The sequence below is a fragment of the Bos javanicus genome, chromosome 2, assembly GCF_032452875.1.
Source record: "Bos javanicus breed banteng chromosome 2, ARS-OSU_banteng_1.0, whole genome shotgun sequence".
Lineage (NCBI taxonomy): Eukaryota > Metazoa > Chordata > Mammalia > Artiodactyla > Bovidae > Bos > Bos javanicus.
In genome coordinates, this window is record NC_083869.1 from 58,127,624 (window position 1) to 58,152,393 (window position 24,770).

Genomic DNA, 24,770 nt, shown 5'->3' on the forward strand with positions numbered 1-24,770 from the left:
CTTACACTAAATTTTGTAAACCACAACTTAGATTTTAGAGATAAACTAAGATTATTTTTAGAATATCTTAATTTTTTTCAAAACTATAATTTAAATTTTTCATTAATTTTTTTTCATCCTTTCAAGCACTTATCTATCCTCAACAATGTCTAGGAGCCCTGAATTCTCACTCCATCCATTTTTGTATAAACTAAGTATGGATGTGAGAGTTGGACTGTGAAGAAAGCTGAGCACCAAAGAATTGATGCTTTTGAACTGTGGTGTTGGAGAAGACTCTGGAGAGTCCCTTGGACTGCAAGGAAATCCAACCAGTCCATTCTATAGGAGATCAGCCCTGGGATTTCTTTTGAAGGAATGATGCTGAGGCTGAAACTCCAGTACTTTGGCCACCTCATGTGAAGAGTTGACTCATTGGAAAAGACTCTGATGCTGGGAGGGATTGGGGGCAGGAGGAGAAGGGGATGACAGAGGATGAGATGGCCGGATGGCATCACCAACTCGATGGACATGAGTTTGAGTGAGCTCTGGGAGTTGGTGATGGACAGGGAGGCCTGGCGTGCTGCGATTCATGGGGTCACAAAAAGTCGGACACGACTGAGTGACTAAACTAACTAACTAAAGATATTCTTTATAAACTAAAGATATTTTCACTTCTAATAGGAGCATCCTCATGATGAGTCTCATTGTCCTATGGTTCTTTTCTCTCATTTGTGTTAAAGGTGATTTAAGTGGAGTTTTTTCTCACTTCAAAAAATAGTTAGTGAGTAATTAGTAGAGACTACACTAGGGACAGCTTCTTTCCCACCACAGGAGTTTCTTGGAAATAAATCTGAAAGTTATTGTCATGTCTCATATTTGCGTGGAGTCCAAAGCAACTAAAGTTATCTCAAACAGCTAGGAAAAAATAAACATCACTTTGAGACAATGTTCTTTATGGATTTACACAAAACAATTTACTTAGGGAGTATTCTAGCAGATTATATGTTCTAATTCGCCAGCAGCAGTCACTCTAAGGTACACTATCTCAGGCGCTAAAAGGTCTGTTGTTTGAAACACTCTTCACCATAACACGCTCCTACTCCTGTAAACTACCAATGCTAGCATCACATTATGGTATTGCTGGTTATCATCAAACCCCAGTGGTAAAAATACTCATATGCTTCTCAAAATGATTTGAAATGAAGACACAATTCAATTTGGATGTTTATCACCAAAGATAAACATGGTATTACCTTGACATTTTTGCTGAAGTCTAGCCCTAGGCTTTGCCTATAGCAGTACTGAGAGCACATCTCCACTGTCTCCTTATGATCACACACTTCCTCCAGGCTTCACAGGATTCTATTAAAATTGATACTAATCAAAATGTAAAGGTTAAGGCTGTATGAGAGAAAACCACTCTCCATAAAAGGCCTATCCTGAATGAAACTAAATACCCACAACCATTTTCCAAGAAGAGTATGCCTACTCTAAATCTCAGAGGAGTAAAACTGAGTATCTCAGAGTATTTAGGAGATACTCAGTTGTATCGTAGGCTTCCTCATTGACTCTGCCATAAATAATCTGCCTGCAATGCAGGAGATGCAGAAGACACGGGTTCGATCCCTGGGTTAGGAAGATCCTCTGGACGAGGACACTAACCCACTCCAGTATTGTTGCCTGTGAGATCTCACGGACAGAGGAGCCTGGTGGTCTATCATCCAAAGGATTGCAAAGAATTGAACATGACTGAAGTGACTGAGCATGTACACATGCAGTTGTATAGTAGACATATTTTCACGTTTCAGCTAGAAAGGTAACTATTACTTTCAGAGCTCAAGAACCATTTACCTAAAACAAATTCTTCATGGTCTCTAGCATTATCTTGCCTGGTGATACAGGTCACTGTTGTTATTTTTGACAACCAGATGGAAAGCAACTAAAATACTATGAGACATAATACTGTTTGATTTTTCACAACATGCTAATTGGGCCACAAACAAACAAAAATAAAAACCAAAGAGGTTACTACTTTTTAAAATCAGACATTAAAAAAAAAAATTATTAGACTTAAATACACACACACAAAAAGGCCACCATGTAGTTCCTTGGTGAGGAAGTGCCTTGGACAGATTGCTTTATACTGTTTCTGGTTTATTGATACAGCAAACGCCTCAGTAGACTTTCAGTATTGTGAATTCAGTAATTTTTTAGAGACGATAAAATCATAGTGATGTGTCAGAGTAAGTAAAAGCACCTCAAAAAAAATGTTTTTCACCAGTAATCTTATAATCATAATATTTTCCCTCCACAGAGTGTGCTATTATTAAATGTTGCAATATGGATGGAATCAAACAAGGATCTTTGCTAAAACAGCTAAAAATAAAGTTAAGATAATGGAAAGGCAAAATTAATAGTGGACAGGCTTAGCTACCCCTTAAATTTTTGACATAGAAGAAATATAATCACACAGGTTCCTTATTTTATTTCTCTGCTGCTCCCTTTGGTCATGTTCTGGCATTTAACAAAACTTTCACCTTTTAAACACTGATTTCAAAGCCAACCTGTACTTACAAATACCGTGAAAAAACATACTGAATTATAAAAAAAAAAAAAAAGGAAGAAAATCAATAAGAGGAGGGTTAACAACAAAGAGAGCCATCAACAGAACAGAAATCTCTTGAAGAATTGTTGAAAGATATAACCCACGAAAAAACAAACACTTTAGAAAACCGTGATTAAAATGTCTAAGAGTATTTTATGAAAATAGGGGAGGCTCAGGGACTTCTAATCTCTGAGTATATAAAACGAATACAAGAAGAGAAAATGTTGCTGAGAAATCTATCAGGATGATTAATTTGGGGCCTGGGTTTGAAGCAGCTAGGCCAGGCAGCCTTGCCCCTTCTACTTGTGCTGTGCAGCAGGCAGCACCAGCCTCTGCCCTAAGGCTGGACTAGTGAGAATTAAGATGGAGAGGCAGGGTCATATCTATGGCAACATCTAACCATAGGAAGTTTGGTGAGTCCCCACTCTCCTTTCATGAGCTATTGATCTGACATTGACAGCTGGCAGAATCATATTGCTGGAAACAGTACAGTTAAACCTACTAGGATCTGGAAATCAAAACAGATGGACAGATAACAAGGATTCCAAAATTATCATTTAGAAATAGAAGGATCAAGCTTAACAAACAAAATATTTATTCCTCAAAGAAAAATGGTGAAATTTCAAATCATGAAGGTTAGAAAGAAAGCACAAAACATTTTCAGAGACTGAACAAAGAAAATAAAATTGGCATTAAAATTTTTATTCTCATCACTGAGTGCTAGAATACAATGGAGAGCAGTATCATCAAAATGCTAACCAAAAAAAAAAAAAAAAGAAATGATCTTCACAAAACAATCCTACACTCAAGTTAACACACAAATAGGAGGAAAAAAATAAGAACAGTTTACAAGATGCAAAGACTATATATGAAGATATTGCTTGAGCATATACACAAACATATAAATTATAGATTCAAGGTAGATAAAAAGTATAAGAATTATTAGTGGAAAATGAGTGATCTGATAAATATACGTTTGAATAATTGTTGATCAATAATGTGAAAAAGTAATAACTGAGAAATAAAACTCCATGTGACCAAACAAGTAGTAAAGGGAGATGAGATAAAAAGAAAAATAAATGTGTAGAAAACCCTGTGGAGTTTCATGAGTGCTTTCAATCATCTGACCTTGTGGAATTGCTGCAGGTCCTCAAACATTTACACATCCAGATCAAGTGTGTAATTTCCTCCTGCTGCTGCTGCTACTGCTGCTGCTGCTAAGTCGCTTCAGTTGTGTCCGACTCTGTGCGACCCCATAGACGGCAGCCCACCAGGCTGCCCCATCCCTGGGATTCTCCAGGCAAGAACACTGGAGTGGGTTGCCATTTCCTTCTCCAATGCATGTAAGTGAAAAGTGAAAGTGAAGTCACTCAGTCGTGTCCGACTCTTAGCAACCCCATGGACTGCAGCTTACCAGGCTCCTCTGTCCATGGGATTTTCCAGGCAAGAGTACTGGAGTGGGGTTCATTTGCCTAGAAGAGTAAAAATTACCAAAAACAGCATAAGGAAGAAAAAGAAAATAAGAATAAATACAATATTCTTAGAGAAAATGGAGATACAGATAAAAATCCATCCCTAATATAGGCATTAAGCTGAGCTTAATTTGTTTTTTCCAACAAAAAGATTATTCTTTTGTTATACAAACAGAATAAGAAGTAAAAATACGGAAAGCATTTCAACACAACTCTGAACATTTTATTATATTCACAAACATTTTAATATGTTCACAAACATTTTATTATGTTCACAAACAGAAATATATATATAAATATATATGTTACAAATATTATGTATACTGATCTTAGTCCTAAACACAAATATAAAAACAAATAAAATATTGAAAATCATACCTATTAAATTCCCAAGAATTTCAAGACTTATTTAATATAAAAAGACTTAATAAATTAAGCCATTGCACTTAAATATTAAAAGAAAAATCCATTATCTTAATAGATGCAGGATATCTGTTCCTGACTAAATAATCAAAGATAGAAATAAATGGAAACATCCTTATATAACAAATATCCCCCCAAAACTATGGTAAATATCAAACTTAACTTTAGCATTGGAAAAGGAAATGGCAACCCACTCCAGTATTCTTGCCTAGAAAATCCTGTGGACGGGGGAGCCTGGTGGGCTGCAGTCTATGGGGTCGCACAGAGTCAGACACAACTGAAGCAACTTAGCATTCATGCATGCATTGGAGAAGGAAATGGCAACCCACTCCATTATTCTTGCCTGGAGAATCCCAGGGATGTAGGAGCCTGGTGGGCAGTCGTCTATGGGGTCGCACAGAGTCGAACATGACTGAAGCGACTTAGCAGCAGCAACAACTTTAGCATATTATAGATGTAACATGTAAAAAGGAATAATACAAGACCATTATGATTAAAAAGAAGAAAAATATAAGAATATATATTAAGTACTATTGCACTTTAACATTTCCATTCTGTGTCTAGTGTGGTAAATAAAGTAAAATAATAAAATGGGAAATATAAATATTGAAAAAAGTTATATTTTAAAAAGACAAGGATTTCACTGTTTGAGATGCTACTGACATCTTTGAAAATCTAAGAAATAAATTGAATATAGTTTAAGATAAAGGAGAGACTTAATCCATCTGTGAAAAGGTAAACTACTATGTGGCTTTGTACAAGTGGGATACATTTTGAAAAATAACAAACCTAGATCTCTACTTCATACAAAAATATCTTCTAAAGTTAAAAATAATTGGAAAACTTCAAATACATTCTTGGAAAGTATTTCAGATTAAATAAAAACATACCAAAACTAATTTTAAAAATAGAAAAAAAAGCCAGCAGAATAAAAGGGTTAGAGGTTACAACTGAGTAATTCAAAGAGAAGAATGTAGACTAACCAACAAATACACAACAAAATGGTAAATATAACTTTGTTTTCTCAAAGTTTTCAGAGAAACTCATTAAACTAAAACAAAACAATAAGTGTCCAGTATCCCTCATCTTAAACAGAACTGCTGTGGAGTGATTTGCAAAAGTGCCAGCCAAAAACGTGTTCTGCCACAGTAGCCAAGCATCCATCTCCAGTCTGTATGAGACATGAGTCTGAAGAGGTCTTAGGGGAGATTTATCTGGAGAGGGTGCCTTATCTTTACCTCAAATAAGGTGAGGGACTTCCAGTGAAAAGTAAAAGTGTCAGTCACTAAGTCGTGTCTGACTTTTTGTGATCCCATGAACTATAGCCCACCAGGCTCTTCCGTCCATGGAATTCTCCAGGCAAGAATACAGGAGTGGGTAGTAATTCCCTTCTCCAGGGCATCTTCCTGACCCAGGGATGGAACCCAGGTCTCTGGCATTGTAGGCAGATTCTTCATTGTTTGAGCCACCAAGGAAGCTCCATGGGGCTTCCAAAGTTCAATACAAGTAGATCAACAGGAAGAGAAATCAGAGTGGGATTATCCTAGAAAGGAAACCTGTATGTTTTCAGTTAGGATAGATTAGTTATTACTAAGCTGTCTTCTTGTACAGCTGTAAAGGTTCTGTTTCTTGATCTGAGGAATGAATACATGTATCATTAACTTTGGGGAAACTGCTGACATTGTACATTTAAGTATGTACTTTCCTATATGCCTGAAAAGTTATAATAAAATTTTATATAAAGGAAGGATCAAGGGATCCTACTTGTCTAAAACTATTTGGATACAAAAGGGCTCCAATAGAGATATGAACCACTGGAAACCCAAAACCTGGAGGAAAGGTGTCACTGGGATTCTAGAAGTTGGAGCAGGTTTCCCTTACAGGGTAACATCAAGGATATGAAAAAAGCCGATCACAGAGAAAAAAACAACTTTATACCTATTACCAAGAGGGCACAAGCTAGAAATTATAACTCTACCAAGACCATAGAATTGTGTCCTTTTTCCTAACATTTTTTCTCACTAAGCCCAAACTGTGAAGGATTAGAAAAGTAGATAGAGAGTGAAAAAGTGAGTTACAAAGTATTGGGTTGGCCAAAAAGTTTATTTGGGATTTTCTGTATGATGTTATGGAAAACCTGAGTGAATACTTTGGCCAACCCAATAGTACCTCTTTGCCACTGGAAAGTTTTCCAGCTGGGAGAGAGGAGGAATTTTAAACTGGATCACCAGAATTAGTTTTGATCTAATACTGCATAGAATTTTTCAGACTATAAGATAAGAATATTCTGATGACTGAAATGACTAAGAAAAGCTATGACACCTACCCCAGATTTCATACAGGAGCAGAAAAGAATTATTCCAAGCAGTAGTTAGGAAGGGTTGGAGGGGGAAATATATATATATATATATAAAATCAGTTTCTGCATTGCATCACCTAAACTACAACTCATTCAATAAACTTTTATGTTTGAAAAGATGAGGATACATAAGGAATTGAGAAAATGTAAATTAATGTACTGACATCTTTTTTCTCACTTCAGATTGGCAAACTTTTAAAGACTGATAAAACACATTTTTGTAAGGATGAAGGGAAATGAGAACTCTACCAAAGTGTTGATAGGAATGTCAATTGGTGAAATATTTTGGGAAGGCAATTTGATATTTTTCATACATTTTACATTCAAACCATTTGATTCCATGCTTTCAGTCTTCTGAATTCATCTTACAAAATTCTCATGTGTGTGAAAAAGAAATTTACACAGAGATGTTTAAAAAATGTATCTGGGAATCAAATTAAACTTTCATCAATAATTAAATACATTAGAGCACATATATTTATGAAATATTATGAAGCTATTAAACAGAATAAAATATGCACAGATAGGAAGAGACATGGAGACGGAGACAGAGATGGAGTTAGAGACACTGATAGATAAAAATAGAAACAGTGATATGCAATACACAAAAGTCCTCAAAACAAGTTTTGTTTTGTACAAGAACAAAGCTATTCTAAAAGAGTGCTTGGAATATGGTCAGAGGTCTATAAATATTTACTGAAAGAATGATAATGTTCTGTTTATGTAAAAAATGTAGGAAAACAGAAGCACATTTAAATATTTCACTTTATAGAGTTCTATAGAAGATAAGTGTTTGAAATGAAAAGTTTAATCCCATAGTACTAAAAGTACAATAAAAAAATTTTCTCAAATTAAAAGTATATGCTTTCTGTATACTCATTTTGACAACTTCTAACTTACTGACCTTGAATGAATACACTAAACTACTGATTTACTAATGTCTATGGACATCTCTAAAACAAAATAATAAAATACAGTTAATGGGATTTTATTAGAATAAACAACACATGAATAACAATTAGCCAACTGCTGGATGCATAGTACACACTTATTTAAGGGTAGTGGGAAATTATCCAATGCTGTAAAGAACAATATTGCATAGGAACCTGGAATGTAATGTCCATGAATCAAGGCAAATTGGAAGTTGTCAAACAGGAGATGGCAAGAGTGAACGTTGACATTTTAGGAATCAGTGAATTAAAATGGACTGGAACAGATGAATTTAACTCAGATGACCATCATATCTACTACTGTGGGCAAGTATCCCTTAGAAGAAATGGAGTAGCCACCATAGTCAACAGAAGAGTCTGAAATGCAGTACTTGGATGCAATCTCTAAAATGACAGAATGATCTCTTCTTTTCCAGGCAAGCCATTCAATATCACAGTAATCCAAGTCTATGTCCCGACCACTAATGTTGAAGAAGCTGAAGTTGAATGGTTCTATGAAGACCTACAAGACCTCCTGGAACTAACACCTGAAAAAGATGTCCTTTTCATTAAAGGGAAATAGAATGAAAACGTAGGAAGTCAAGAGCTACCGAGTACCAGGCAAATTTGGCCTTGGAGTACAGAATAAAGCAGGGCAAAGGCTAATAGAGTTCTGCCAAGAGAATGCACTGGTCATAGCAAACACCCTCTTCCAACAACACAAGAGAAGACTCAACACATGGACATGAACATATGGTCAACACTGAAATCAGATTGATTATATTCTTTGCAGCCAAAGATGGAGAAGCTCTATACAGTCAGCAAGATTGGGAGCTAACTGTGGTTCAGGTCATGAACTCCTTATTGCAAAATTCAGACTTAAATTGAAGAAAGTAGGGGAAACCACTAGACCATTCAGGTATGACCTAAATCAAATCCCTTATGATTATACAGTGGAAGAGAGAAATAAATTTAAGGGACTAGAACTTATAGAAGAACTATGGACAGAGGTTCGTGACATTGTATAGGAAACATGGATCAAGACCATTCTCAAGAAAAAGAAATACAAAAAAGCAAAATGGCTGTCTGAGGAGACCTTACAAATAGCTGTGAAAAGAAGAGAAGCGAAAGGCAAAGGAGAAAAGGAAAGATACACCCATTTGAATGCAGATTTCCAAAGAACAGCAAGGAGAGATAAGAAAGCTTTCTTCAGTGATCAGTGCAAAAAAATAGAGGAAAACAATAGAATGTGAAAGACTAGAGATCTCTCCAAGAACATCAGAGATACCAAGGGAACATTTCATGCAAAGATGGGCTCAATAAAGGACAGAAATGGTATGGACCTAACAGAAGCAGAAGATATTAAGAAGAGGTGACAAGAATACATAGAAGAACTGTACAAAAAAGATCTTCATAACCTAGATAACCATGATGGTGTGATCACTCTCCTATAGCCAGACATCCTGGAATGTGAAGTCAAGTGGGCCTTAGGAAGCATCACTATGAACAAAGCTGGTAGAGGTGATGGAATTCCAGCTGAGATATTCAACTACTATAAGATGATGCTGTGAAAGTGCTGCACTTAATATGCCAGCAAATCTGGAAAACTCAGCAGTCGCCACACGACTGGAAAAGGTCAGTTTTTATTTCAATCCCTAAGAAAGGCAATGCCAAAGAATGCTCAAACTACCACACAATTGTACTCATCTCACATGCTAGCAAACTAATGCTCAAAATTCTCCAAGCCAGGTTTCAACAATATGTGAACCATAAGCTTCCAGATGTTCAAGCTGATTTTAGAAAAGGCAGAGGAACCAGAGATCAAATTGCCAACATCCATTGGATCATCGAAAAAGCAAGAAAGTTACAGAAAAACTTCTACTTCTGCTTTATTGCCTGTGCCAAAGCCTTTGACTGTGTGGATCACAATAAACTTGAAAATTCTGAAAGAGATGGGAATACCAGAACACCTGATCTATCTTTGAGAAATCTATGCAGGTCAAGAAACAACAGTTACAACTGGACATGGAACAACAGACTGGTTCCAAGTAGGAAAAGGAGTACGTCAAGGCTGTATATCATCACCCTGCTTATTTAGCTTATATGCAGAGTACATCATGAGAAATGCTGGACTGGAAGAAGCACAAGCTGGAATCAAGATTGGCAGGAGAAATATCAATAACCTCAGATATACAGATGACATCACCCTTATGGCAGAGAGTGGAGAAGAACTAAAGAGCCACTTGATGAAAGTGAAAGAGGAGAGTGAAAAAGTTAGCTTAAAGTTCAACATTCAGAAAAGTAAATCATGGCATCGAGTTCCATCACTTCATGGCAAATAGATGGGGAAGCAGTGGTAGACTTTGTTTTGGGGGGCTCCAAAATCACTGCAGATGGTGACTGCAGCCATGAAATTGAAAGATGCTTACTCCTTGGAAGCAAAGTTATGACCAACCTAGACAGCATATTAAAAAGCAGAAACATTACTTTACCGAAAATGGTCCATGTAGTCAAGGCTATGGTTTTTCCAGTGGTCATGTATGGATGTGAGAGTTGGACTCTAAAGAAAGCTGAACGCCAAAGAATTGATGCTTTTGAAATGTGGTGTTGGAGAAGACTCTTGAGAGTCCCTTGGATTGCAAGGAGATCCAACCAGTCCATCCTAAAGGAGATCAGTCCTGGGTGTTCGTTGGAAGGACTGATGTTGAAGCTAAAATTCTGATACTTTGGCAACCTGATGTGAATAGGTGACTCATTTGAAAAGACCCTGATGCTGGGAAAGATTGGAGGCGAGAGGAGAAGGGGATGACAAAGGATGAGTTGGTTGGATGGCATCACCAACTCAATGGACATGGGTTTGGGTGGACTCTGGAAGTTGGTGATGGACAGGGAGGCGTGGCATGCTGCAGTCCATGGGGTCGCAAAGAGTCGGACACAACTAAGCGACTGAACTGAACTGAAATGGGACATTATTTATCACTTTTCTCATCTCTAATGTAACCCAATGTCCTATACTGACCTTTTTTTAAGTCTAAATTTCTCAGATGTGAAACCCCACTCAGGTCTAACATAAGGAGCTATGCCATCATTTTAATATATTCTCCTATTATTCTAGCTTCCAGAAATGTGAAAAATACATTTCTAGCATTTAAGTAAAAGAAAAATATTAATGCATATTGGTAAATATTCAACATAATTCATATTTTTATTTAATTTTTAAGTTTCTCCACCATTTGCAATCAATCAATCCTCATTGGTCAACACCAAAATGCTTGGCCCTGAGTGAGAAGCTGAAGATAAGATGAAAGAATGAAGAAGAAAATGAGTGTCCTCCCATTACTAGAGAGGTTGAATCAAGCACCAGAAGACCCTTAGTGAAGGATTTCATTTCCTTCACATTTTCATATGTTCCTATTTTCTTTGCCCATCCCAGGAAATGAATTTATCTTCTAATTCAGGCTATCTTTCACAGGCAATGATAATTTCAGTGAATGAGAAGAATAGGGCAAAATGTTAAAAGCTGGATTGACTAGTATTTTACAAAAGTTAGCATCCATATGCATTGCCTAGGTATGTTGTTTAAATGCAGATTCTGACTCAGTAGATCTAGGCAGAACCCAAGACTGTTTCTTGCAAACTCTCAGATGATGCCTGATGTTGATGCACTGAGTAGCAAGTGGCTACATGGGAAGGTCTCTGAGTGCAGTGTTTTTGGGTGTCTTTCATGCCTCACTCCAGACCAGTGTCTGGCCACTGCTTGAAAGTGAAAGTGAGGTGAAAGTGAAGTGACTCAGTCATGTCCGACTCTTTGCAACCCTGTGGACTGTAGCCTACCAGGCTCCTCCATCCATGGGATTCTCCAGGCAAGAATACTGGAGTGGGTTGCCATATCCTTCTCCAGGGGATCTTCCCAACCCAGGGATCAAACTCAGGTCTCCTGCATTGAAGGCAGATGCTTTAACCTCTAAGCCACCAGGGAGGCCCACTGCTTAACATGTATTAAATGCTCAGTAGATATCTTTGGAGTGAAGAGCTATTTGTTGAAGATACATAATGAAGAAGAGAAAAGAATTTAGGGAAGATGAATGGATGAAGAAGGTGTGGAAGTGTGTGGATGAAGAAGGTGTGGAAGTGTGTGGATGAAGAAGTAATGGAAGATTACTCAGCCATAAAAAGGAATGAAATTGAATCATTTGTAGAGACTGTCATAGAGAATGAAGTCAGAAAAACACATATTAACACAGGTATGTAGATTCGAGAAAAATGGTACAGATGAACCTATTTGCAGGGTAGGAATAGAGGATGTGTAAACAGGATGTGGGTGGGATATATGGGGAGCTTGGATTAATGTATATGCACTACCATGTATAAAATAGATAGTTAATGGAAAGCTGCTGTACAACACAGGGAGCTCATCTCAGTGCTTTGTGGTAACCTAGAGGGGTGGGATGGGGGGTGGGAGGTCCAAGAGGGAGGGGATATATGTATATGTATACTCATTGGAAGGACTGATGCTGAAGTTGAAGTTCCAATACTTTGGTCACCTGATGCAAACAGGTGAATCACTGGAAAAGACCCTGATGCTGGGAAAGATTGAAGGCAGGAGGAGAAGGGGACAACAGAGGCTGAGATGGTGGGATGGTGTCACCGACTCGATGGGCATGAGTTTGAGTAAGCTCTGGGAGTTGGTGATAGACAGGGAGGCCTGGTTTGCTGTGGTCCATGGGGTCGCAAAAAGTCAGACAGGACTGAGAAACTGAACTGAACTGAACTGATTGCTCTAGAAACTGATTTTTGTTCTAGAACTTACTGTTTGTTCAGAAAGAGAAGAGGCCAACAGGATGAGATGGTTCGATGGCATCATCGATGCAATGGACAAGAACTTGGGCAAACTTCAGGAGATGGTGAGCGACAGGGACACCTGGTATGCTGAAGTCCATGGGATCATGAAGAGTCGGTTATGACTTGGTGACTGAATGACAGCAACAATAGTAGCTGATTCACTTTGTTGTACAGCAAAAATTAACACATCATGAAGCAGTTATATTGCAAATTAAAGAAAGAATATCAGGAAGGAATACATTCATGTCAACTCAATTTTTATCTTATATAGTGTTGATCAAATCACTTTTAAACCCAACTTTGCATCCTGGCCATCAGACTTATCCATATTTCACTATTTCTTTCCTCTTGCCCACATGTCTTTTTCTCAGATTAGACCATTTTTCCCATGGCATATAACATAAATGCATGCCCATCTCATAAAGCACCCCATCATCTGTTCCTCGTCTCCCATTAACCTAGGGCTAATTGGGATAAGTCTGTTCAGCATAAGTCTCACTTCTTTCATGAAGTTCTGCCCAGCGTTCTCAGCCATAACCAATTCACCTTCCCAGAATGTCTGTGTCTCACAGTTCTTTTTGGGCAATTAAAGTAGAACAAAATGACACGTGAGCAGGTCCATAGCAGAGATAAGTAGTCAAACTGATGGAGAAGTCATCAAATGTCCTTTCGTCAGAGTAAAATTCACTAAGAGAGCTGTCTGGCAGTTGCACAGTCCCTGTTATGTAAGTAAAGAAAATTAATCATAAATAAGCAAATAAAATACCCTCCTATTATTAGAGTTATTATTAAATCCTGTTTTATAGAGAAATATAAAGATCTAGATCCTATGCCTACTTCAAATTATAAAAGAAAATATATTACAGGGAGATCAAAGGTTAAACATAAATATCTTAATAAAAACAGAGAAAAGTATAGACAATCTCAATATGAACTCTAGATCATAAACATTTTTTAAAGTTAACTAAATCAGATTAGTAAAAGAAAACTAATAGTCTTTGCGGAAAGTGAAAACTATTTTCATGAATGCCAAAAACGAAATTAAAAGCAAACATTACACCTAAATTTTTTTAATAAAGATGACAAACACAGGTGTAATATACTAGCTTTCTAAATGGTACTGTATATCTATTATAAAACATGAAGAACCATTTAAAGATTCTGGGACAAAAGACAATATAATTCACTCTTCCCAAATTCTCAATACTTTTTAATATTAAACAAATTACATACCATATTTTCACAATTAAATTAGCCCTTAAACCAATATTAAAATGAAAACACACAGTGTGCCCTCATTCATTGTCAGTATTTTGCTGTTATCCTTCTGATAAAAACTGGGCAAAATCTGAGTCAAGATCATTACAAAGAGCTGATATATGTGATTACATCATTTCACCTTTAGGAATTTATCCTAAAAAAATTAATCTTAAGGTCAACAAGATTCACAAAAAACCTCTCATGTGGTATTATTTATAACAGTAAAAACAGTCAATAGAGCATAAATTTCAACCACTGGTGGAATGGGAAAATAATATTATAAAGCCATTACTAAAGATATGAGGAAGTATGGCAATGGCACCCTACTCCAGTACTCTTGCAGCCTGTTAGGCTGCAATCCATGGGGTCGCTAAGAGTCGGACATGACTGAGCGACTTCACTTTTACTTTTCACTTTCATGCATTGGAGAAGGAAATGGCAGCCCACTCCATTGTTCTTGCCTGGAGAATCCCAGGGACGGGGGAGCCTGGTGGGGTACTGTCTATGGGGTCACACAGTCGGACACAACTGAAGTGACTTAGCATAGCATAGTATAGCATGACATAACATTCAGAAAATAAAAAGGCTGCCATACTCAGTGCCTCTGTGTGTGTGTGTGTGTGTGTGTGTGTGTGTGTTAGTGGCTCAGTCATGTCAGACTTTTTCTGACCCCATGGACTGCAGCCGGCCACACTCCTCTGTCCATGGGATTCTCTAGGGAAGAATACTGGAGTGTGTTGTTGTGACCTTCTCCAGAGGATCTTCCCAACCCAGGGACTGAACTTGGATCCCCCGCATTGCGGGCAGATTCTTTACCTTTTGGGTTACCAGGGAAGCCCCACTCAAGGCATCAGGTCAGATCAGATCAGTCACTCAGTCATGTCCAACTCTTTGCGACCCCATGTCACAGCACTCCAGGCCTCCCTGTCCATCACAAACTCCCGGAGTTCACTCAGACTCACATTCAACAAGTTGGTGATGCCATCCAGCCATCTCATCCTCTGTTGTCCCCTTCTCCTCCTGCCCCCAATCCCTCCCAGCATCAGAGTCTTTTCCAGTGAGTCAGCTCTTCGCATGAGGTGGCCAAAGTACCAGAGTTTCAGCTTTAGCATCATTCCTTCCAAAGAAATCCCAGGGTTGATCTCCTTCAGAATGGACTGGTTGGATCTCCTTGCAGTCCAAGGGACTCTCAAGAGTCTTCTCCAACACCACAGTTCAAAAGCAACAATTCTTCAGTGCTCAGCCTTCTTCACAGTTCAACTCTCACATCCATACATGACCACAGGAAAAATCATAGCCTTGACTAGACGAACCTTTGTTGGCAAAGTAATGTCTCTGCTTTTGAATATGCTATCTAGGTTGGTCATAACTTTCCTTCCAATGAGTAAGCGTCTTTTAATTTCATGGCTGCAGTCACCATCTGCAGTGATTTTGGAGCCCAGAAAAATAAAGTCTGACACTGTTTTCACTGTTTCCCCATCTATTTCCCATGAAGTGATGGGACCGGATGCCATGATCTTCGTTTTCTGAATGTTGAGCTTCAAGCCAACCTTCTCACTCTCCACATTCACCCTCATCAAGAGGCTTTTCAGTTCCTCTTCACTTTCGTCCATGAGGGTGGTGTCATCTGCATATCTGAGGTTATTGATATTTCTCCCAGCAATCTTGATTCCAGCTGTACTTCTTCCAGCCCAGCGTTTTTCATGATATACTCTGCATATAAGTTAAATAAGCAGGGTGACAATATACAGCCTTGACATATTCCTTTTCCTATTTGGAACCAGTCTGTTGTTCCATGTCCAGTTCTAACTGTTGCTTCCTGACCTGCATACAAATTTCTCAAGAGGCGGGTCAGGTGGTCTGGTATTCCCATCTCTTTCAGAATTTCCCACAGTTTATTGTGATCCACACAGTCAAAGGCTTTGGCATAGTCAATAATATACAGATTATTAGAAATAGATACTATAAGTCAAATACCTATGTCAAATACAGATATCTGTTCTACATACAATGAAATATTAGAAAGAAGTTAGTCAAAATATTTACGGTGTTTATTACTGAGTTAGAAATAAGACTGATTGACCGATACAGAAAGGCTATACTTAGAGATTGAGAAAGCATGAACCTGGGGGACGGATCTATGGGCTTTGAATCCCAGTTCTGGTACTTTGCATAAGTTGCTGAATATTTCTGAATATCAATGTCATCTTCAGTTTAAAAGGTGCATATATATGTAATCTGTCATTTTTAGAGCATTTGCGAACTAAAATATCTAAAAGAAACTAGTTTAATTCACAGCATGGAAAAAGCTGTATAAAAATAAGCTTTTTATAAATTTTTATACTTTCCAAGTTTCCTACTAATTAGTTTGGAATTAGAAAATTTTCTGAAAGGTAATTATTCTATTTCTACTTTCTCTTCTTTTGTGCCTGGCCTAAAACAAACAAAACCCCTACACCCTGACTTCACTAATCTTAGTTAACATCTCAGTAAAGGAAAAAAAAAATAGAACATATGAGCTAGTTTATATGATTGCTTATATGTGGATCAATCTATTAACTCTCTGGAAATACATAATTTAGAAGACTTTGCTTGTAAATTTCTGCCCTGCAGGCCAGGATGAAAGAACACTATTATTCTATTTTACCTCCCAGCACATAGTACAAATCCAGCATCTAGATAATCATAAAAATCTATGAAATTAAATGGATCTACAGATATAAAATGCCAGACATTTACAGCAGGTAATGGGAAATATTTCACAGGCAAGGGTCTTTCTGCAATGCGATATTTTAATCCAAACAGGAGGCCACTTAGTCAGCTGCATCAGTCAGGAACTAATTAGGAGACAGAAACCACATGGTAATTTAATCAGGGAAAGTTTAATATAAACATTAATAACGCAGTCCATGGGGGTTGAAGGAGTCAGAATGACAGTGACTGAACAACACCAACAATAGAGAATGACATACCAAAGGATTCTTTCAATTATAAATGGGGAACACCCTAAAATGTAAGACTAGCATTTGCTGTTATTTAGTCACTCAGATCTTTTGGGATCCCATTCTCTGTAGCCCGCCAGGCTCCTCTATCCATGGGACTTCCCAGGCAAGAATATTAGAGTTGGTTGCCATTTCCTTCTCTAGGGAATCATCCCCACACAGGGATCAAACTCAGGCCTCTGCATTGCAGGCAGATTCTTTACCACTGAGCCACCAGAAGGCAAGAATAACATCAGTTCTGTTCAGTTGCTCAGTTGAATCCAACTCTTTGTAACCCCATGGACTGCAGCACGTCAGGCTTCCCTGTCCATCACCAACTCCCAGAACTTACTCAAACTCATGTCCATTGCATCAGTGATGCCATCCAACCATCTCATCCTCTGTCATCCCTTTCTCCTCCTGCCTTCAATCTTTCCCATCATCAAGGTCTTCTCAAATGAGTCAGTTCTTCACATCAGGTGGCCAAAGTATTGGAGTTTCAGCTTCAATATCAGTCCTTCCAATGAATATTCAGGACTGATTTCCTTTAGGATTGACTGGTTGGATCTCCTTGCCGTCAAGGGACTCTCAAGGGTCTTCTCCAACACCACAATTCAAAAGCATCAATTTTTTGGCACTCAGCTTTCTTTATAATCCAGCTCTCACATCCATACATGACTATGGAAAAACCATAGCTTTGAATAGATGGACCTTTGTTGGTAAAGTAATGTCTCTGCTTTTTAATATGCTGTCTAGGTTGGTCATAGCTTTTCTTCCAAGGAGCAAGTGTCTTTTAATTTCATGGCTGCAGTCACCATATGCAGTGATTTTGGAGCCCCCCAAAATAAAGTCTGACACTGTTTCCACTGTTTCCCCATCTATTTCCCATGAAGTGATGGGACCGGATGCCATGATCTTCGTTTTCTGAATGTTGAGCTTTAAGCCAACTTTTTCACTTTCCACTTTCACTTTCAGCAAGAGGCTTTTTAGTACCTCTTCACTTTCTACCATAATGGTGGTGTCATCTGCATATCTGAGGTTATTGATATTTCTCCTGGCAATCTTGATTCCAAAAGTCTGACACTGTTTCCATTGTTTCCCCATCTATTGTCCATGAAGTGATGGGACTGGATGCCATGACTTAGTTTTCTGAATGATGAGTTTTAAGCCAACTTTTTCACTCTCTTCTTTCACTTTCACCAAGAAATTCTTTAGTTTTTCACTTTCTGCCATAAGGGTGGTGTCATCTGTATATCTGTGGTTATTGATATTTCTCCTGGCAAACCTGATTCCAGCTTGAGCTTCATCCAGCCCTGCATTTCACATGAGGTACTCAGCATATAAGTTAAATAAGCAGGGTGACATATATACAGCCTTGACATATTCCTTTCCCAATTTGGAACCAGTCTGTTGTTCCATGTCCAGTTCTAACTGTTGCTTCTTGACCTGCATACAGATTTCTCAGGAGACAGGTCAGGTGGTCTAGTAATCTGCAATCTCAGCCCAAGAGATGTCATCTTCCACCAAATTGTGAGCAAGCTCCCAGGTGCTAACCAAGTCTTTTTGAGATCCTGGATGGTTGACATCCACCAGGAGGGTCACAGCCTGTGATCAGCTCTCCAGAGGAGACATACAGTACTTGTGGTGCACCCAGAAAACTGAGTGGCTGGCATCCAGGGGGTGATTAAGATGCACAGCCCACCTGGGACAGTGTGCTTGTCAAGAACCTAGTCACCTGAGCTACTCAGACCTGGGAAGGGCATAAAACACATGCCCAACCCACAGAGACTGAGCCAGAACTATGTCTGAGTATCTCCTGTGGAGGTACGTGTCAGCAGTGGCCTGCCACAGGGGCAGGGGCTCTGGATGCAGCAGACCTGGGTATGGCATAAGCCCTCTTGGAGGAGGTCGCCGTTAACCCCACCATAGAACCACCAGAATTCACACTGGACTGGGGAGACAGATTCTTGGAGGGCACAAACAAAACCTTGTGCACACAAGGACCCAGGAGAAAAGAGCAGTGACCTCACAAAAAACTGACCCAGACATGCCCATGAGTGTCCAGGAGTCTCCAGCAGAGGTGTGGGTCGGAGGTGGCCTGCTGCAGAGTCAGGGGCACTGAGTGCAGTGGTGCACATATGGGCCATTTTGAAGGAGGTCGCCATTATCTTTATTACCTTCAGCATAGTTTGGCCTCAGGTCAAGTAACAGGGAGGGAACACAGCCCCACCCATCAACAGAAAAGTGGATTAAAGATTTACTAAACATGGCCCCGCCCATCAGAACATGACCCAGTTTCCCCCTCAGCCAGTCTCTCCCATCAGGATGCTTCCAGAAGCCTCTTATCCTTATCCATCAGAGGGCAGACAGAATGAAAACCACAATCACAGTAAACTAACCAAATTGATCACATGGACCACAGCCTTGTCTGGCTCAAAGAATAGCATACATGATGAGAATATGCAAAGAAGAGACACACATACCCCGCCACCAACACCATGAGGGCTTGAGATGCAGGTAGTAATGTTTACTAAGCTGCCCCATGCTCAGAACTTGAATTACCAGAGGAAGTCCTCCAAGGAGAAAGATTGCACCTGGGAGCTTGCTGCAACGTTGTCCAAAGGGATGATGGGGGAAACTGCTTGCTATTGGCATCAATCATAGGGTACAACAGAACTCAGGGGAGAAGCTACCTGCGCTGTAGGAGCCTAATGCTCTGGAATCCATCCACAGTTCAAGAGCCTGGCAATAAAAAAGCAGTGTACATTTCAGGAGTCTGTCAAGAGAAGCACATCTGAACCTCCTTCTGCCCCAGGGTCCCTCTAGTCCTCTATAGACTGGCCTCATGACAGCTGCAAAAAGAAAATTACCTACAGGGCTCATCTCTGTTCTCACACAGTGAGTAACAAGGGTGACTTGGGAACTGGCAGATAATAATTGGTAACCAGTGCATTTCACAATTTGACTCCTCAGCTTCCACATCCACTTTTCTACCCATACTTTTACTTCTTTACAATAACAAAACAGCTCTATATTTTCACCTAACATGAGAAAGTTATTCTTTTTAAAAGTGAAGAAGTTCCTACCTGCTCCCCTAAATGAGGAGAAACACAGCACCAACAGTCATTTCTTCTGTTACTGGTTTTAATAAACACTTCTCAAATACTATCATGGTTCCAGGGAATATTCTGTTCACCAAAGACTGAATTTTAAAGCTAACTTCCAACAACTTCTATTAAAAATAAAAAATAAGAAGGAGATGAGAAAAGAAGGAAATTGTTAGTATATACCAATAAACACATATATAGCAATCAAAGATTTATATACAAAGATGATTATATACTCATCTTTGTAACTGATCATGAGGATATAATTGATAAATATTTCTTCATTCTTCAGCCACCCATTTGGTGTCCCCTGTCCTTGGCTAGAACTTCTTCTGGTCAAGATTCTTTATCTGCTGGAGTGAGCCAGATCTTTCTGGAAAGATGAGCCCTCAATTAAGCTTCCATATTTTTGTTTTTTGCCACTGTAGTTTCTTATTAGCCTTTATCATTGAATATGGAAGTATTAGGAAACACCATGGAAGATCCTTTGTGTTTCAGATTTAGTCCCTTATATCACCATTGAGGAGCAACAGCCCAATTCCCTTTTGGTAATTGGGATAAGCCATTCCAAGTACAATAACACCTGTTTCTATCCATTGCTTCAGAGACATAAAGAACTCAAATGGGCCAGGTAGTAGTCACATCTTCCAATTCAATGGATCCATCTTATGTCACATAACTGAAGCAGGCCTGGTTTAGAGACTAAGATTTCCAAACCAGCACTTTTCAAGGTTGTTGGGACAGGAAGCCAATATTCTTCAAAAGGTTTGTTGGGTATAATAATAGTTATATAACTATATTGGAGAAAATCCACTTTCATATCTATCTCTTGATTCCCAATTCTGTGTCTTTTCACTATGGCAGAGATAGCATCATATAATGGTCTCTGCTTCCAAGTGTACACTCATCCTGTATATCAGAACCTCATCTTCTCATGGTCTTCTCTCCCAACTGGCACTGAAAGTTACTGGAGAATCTTCAGTAAGCCATTCCATAAAACCCTGTAACTTCTGGCTGATATATTATGCTGCTGCTGCTGCTGCTGCTAAGTCGCTTCAGTCGTGTCCGATTCTGTGCGACCCCATAACGGCAGCCCACAGGCTCCCCCGTCCCTGGGATTCTCCAGGCAAGAACACTGGAGTGGGTTGCCATTTCCTTCTCCAATGCAGGAAAGTGAAAAGTGAAAGTGAAGTCGCTCAGTCGTGTCTGACTCTTAGTGACCCCATGGACTGCAGCCCACCAGGCTCCTCTGTCCATGGATTTTCCAGGCAAGAGTACTGGAGTGGGGTGCCATTTCCTGGGGAAAGACTAATTAATTACATGGGTATTAGTGGTGAAAAAGATTATCCATAGAATGGATCATTCTGTCTACCTAAACTCTGGCTTTTAAGACTGTTACTTGAGCTTAAAGTTAAAGAACTTGACTTTATTATTTTGTTTCTGTACATATTCAAGGATACCAAAATACTCCATCTTACACTACAATTCTTACAGATATTATTACTGCAATAATGGTCCTAATCGGTACATTGACCAAAAGCAAACAAACAAACAAGAAGACATTTTGGCATTTTTACCTTCTCCTGGTAGGTAAAATCTTTCCTGTCAAAAAACTCAAAGCATTCCTTCAAAGTCGTCCCTTGATTTAACCCAATTTTATGTTTTTGATAAGGTTCAAATCAAATGAAGATAATCATGATGCCTTTGGTGATTTTATGAACATTAAATATCAATTAGACCCACTCGTTGTAGTTTTATAATAGTCCATATCCTGCTTTCATAAGTTTTGTAGAACATGGATCTCACTAGTTATCATAGTATTGATATTTCAAAAGCAGAGAGACTTGGAAGCCATTGTGTGTCCAGAACTCTGGGAATGTATATCCTCTCAAATTCTGAACATAAAAGAAAATCATTTAATACACGCCCTGGATGTTCTTGCCTCCTGTTCTTAGGAAGTATTTCATCACTTGGTGAGTGTTTAAATATTGCTCTCTATCCCTAGCCTTTTAATAAGGCAGGGTGATTGGCTTTACTGTGGACTAACATATTCAACAAGGAGAAAATGTCTTTTCTTTCCTTTGCAGCTGAAATGAAAACAAAAATACTTCCTTTTGACAGAGAGAAATTGGGGCACAAGATGAAGGTGAGGCATTGTTGCCCATTTGAGGACAGATATATCTCTTTCACTCATCTCACTGAAGTGAAGACCAACAGGAAGAAAATGATTATAGCTCTATCTGGGCCACTGAGAAAGTAGAATCATTAATAACAAGGCAATGTAGCAGGAGGCAAAGCTCTAAACCTGACTCCTGGGAAGCACCATAGGAAGAGGAAAAATATTGGAATTAAGAGAAGCATCTTCTCTTCATCTGTTTTTTTATGGTAGTAAAAAAAAAAAAAACACTCAATGCAGCTTCATCTTATAACAACAACAACAAAAAAAACCTCTTAAATGTTATGCTGTCTAAAATAACATACTCCTGTGTCGACATAGGGTTCATGAAATGTCTCTCTTTACCCCAGTAACATTTCCTTTTCAGGGTGTAGATTAAAAAAAAAAAAGACTTCAAAAATGTTTGAACTGTCCTACCTTTCTACATCCAAAGAAGAGGCTGTGAGTAATCTATGCTATTGCTAACCCTGAATCAAAAGAACCTCTAAAGCAAAAAACTACCCAGTGACACTTCTTTACTCAACAGCTTCTAGTTGGAATAGCTATGTAACAGTGTTATATGGGAAAGGTGTAACTCAATAACGAGGAAAGCAATTCAGTCAGAAAATTTTAAACATGGTCATCCTCTAGGAAGCCCTAATGGGTCAATATATTGTCACCCTGCTTATTTAACTTATATGCAGAGTACATCATGAGAAACACTGGACTGGAAGAAGCACAAGCTGGAATCAAGATTGCCAGGAGAAATATCAATAACCTCAGATATGCAGATGACACCACCCTTATGGCAGAAAGTGAAGAGGAACTAAAAAGCCTCTTGAAAGTGAAAGAGGAGAGAGAAAAAGTTGGCTTAAAGCTCAACATTCAGAAAACTAAGATCATGGCATCTGGTCCCATCACTTCATGGCAAATAGATGGGGAAACAGTGGAAACCGTGTCAGACTTGATTTTGGGAGGCTCCAAAATCACTGCAGATGGTGATTGCAGCCATAAAATTAAAAGACGCTTACTCCTTGGAAGGAAAGTTATGACCAATCTAGATAGCATATTAAAATACAAAGGTATTACTTTGCCACCAAAGGTCCATCTAGTCAAGGCTATGGTTTTTCCAGTGGTCATGTATGGATGTGAAAGTTGGACTGTGAAGAAAGCTGAGTGCTGAAGAATTGATGCTTTTGAACTGTGGTGTTGGAGAAGACTCTTGTGAGTCTGTTGGACTGCAAGGAGATCCAATCAGTCCATCCTAAAGGAGACCAGTCCTGGGTGTTCATTGGAAGGACTGATGCTGAGGCTGAAACTCCAATACTTTGGCCACTTCATAGGAAGAGTTGACTTATTGGAAAAGACCCTGATGCTGGGAGGGATTGGGAGCAGGAGGAGAAGGGGACGACAGAGATGGCTGGATGGCATCACCGACTTGATGGACATGAGTTTGGGTGAACTCTGGGAGTTGGTGATGGACAGGGAGGCCTGGCGTTCTGCGATTCGTGGGGTTGCAAAGAGTTGGACACAACTGAGCGACTGAACTGAACTGAACTGAATGGATCAAGAGGTAAAGAATCTGCCTGCAATGCAGGAGACACAGAGACATGAGTTCAATCCCTGGGTCAGGAAGATCCCCTGAAGAAGGAAATGACAACCCACTCCAGTATTCTTACTAGGGAATCCCATGGACAGAGAAGCCTGGCAGGCTATGTTCCATAGAATTATTTGGCAAGTAATAATAAATGCTTATTACCTAATAAGTGCTTTTATATTAAATTTATTTTTCTCCAATAAGTGAAAAAAAAATTCCATCCAAGCACTGTTTGTTTGTTAACTACTGCAGATGAGCTCAGTTGGACACAATGACTATTTAGAACAAATAAAAAGTTTAGATAACCTCACAAGGAAAACTAAAAATAACCAAAGTTCAATAGAGATTCAGTTTGTTTGCTCATATAGGCTCTAATCTAATTTAGAAAACAGAACTTCACATCTGAGAAAGGGAGACAGATAAGAAAGCATGGGTATACGCTCATTTTGCTTGTAAGAAGATTTGAGGGAAAAGAAAATATTTTGGTAGAAGTGGATTTACATTAATTTGGTCTTGTCAAGATAATAAAAAAAAAATAGAAAGAACAAATCACTTTTATTACTCAGAGCTTAAATTACATGCTGATTGTAGAAATGTGTGTCTTTAATAATTTTTATTAATCTCTACAATGCTCTATCTTATTTCTGAACATAATAAGAAGTCTTCAGTATCTAAGTACCTAGTTCTCAATACCACTCACATAGACTTCTTATCTGGGATGGCATATGTCACTCCAGAAACTGACAATTTCAAAATCATGCTAATTGGTACATCTATCAAAATGTCCTTATTCTCTTTTCTTCTTAATACTTCTATCTTGTTTTCTTCTTTCTTATTAATCATATAAAAGTTATCTTTTGTGAGGTGATGTCACTGAAAATAAGAGTAGGGAACTCCAAAATTGTTTCTAATATAGAAAGAAATGGCAACCCACTCCAGTATTCTTGCCTGGAAAATCCCATGGACAGAGGAGCGTGGTAGGCTGCAGTCCATGGGGTCGAAAAGAGTCGGACACAACTGAGCAACTTCACTTTCACTTTTCAATTTCCTGCATTGGAGAA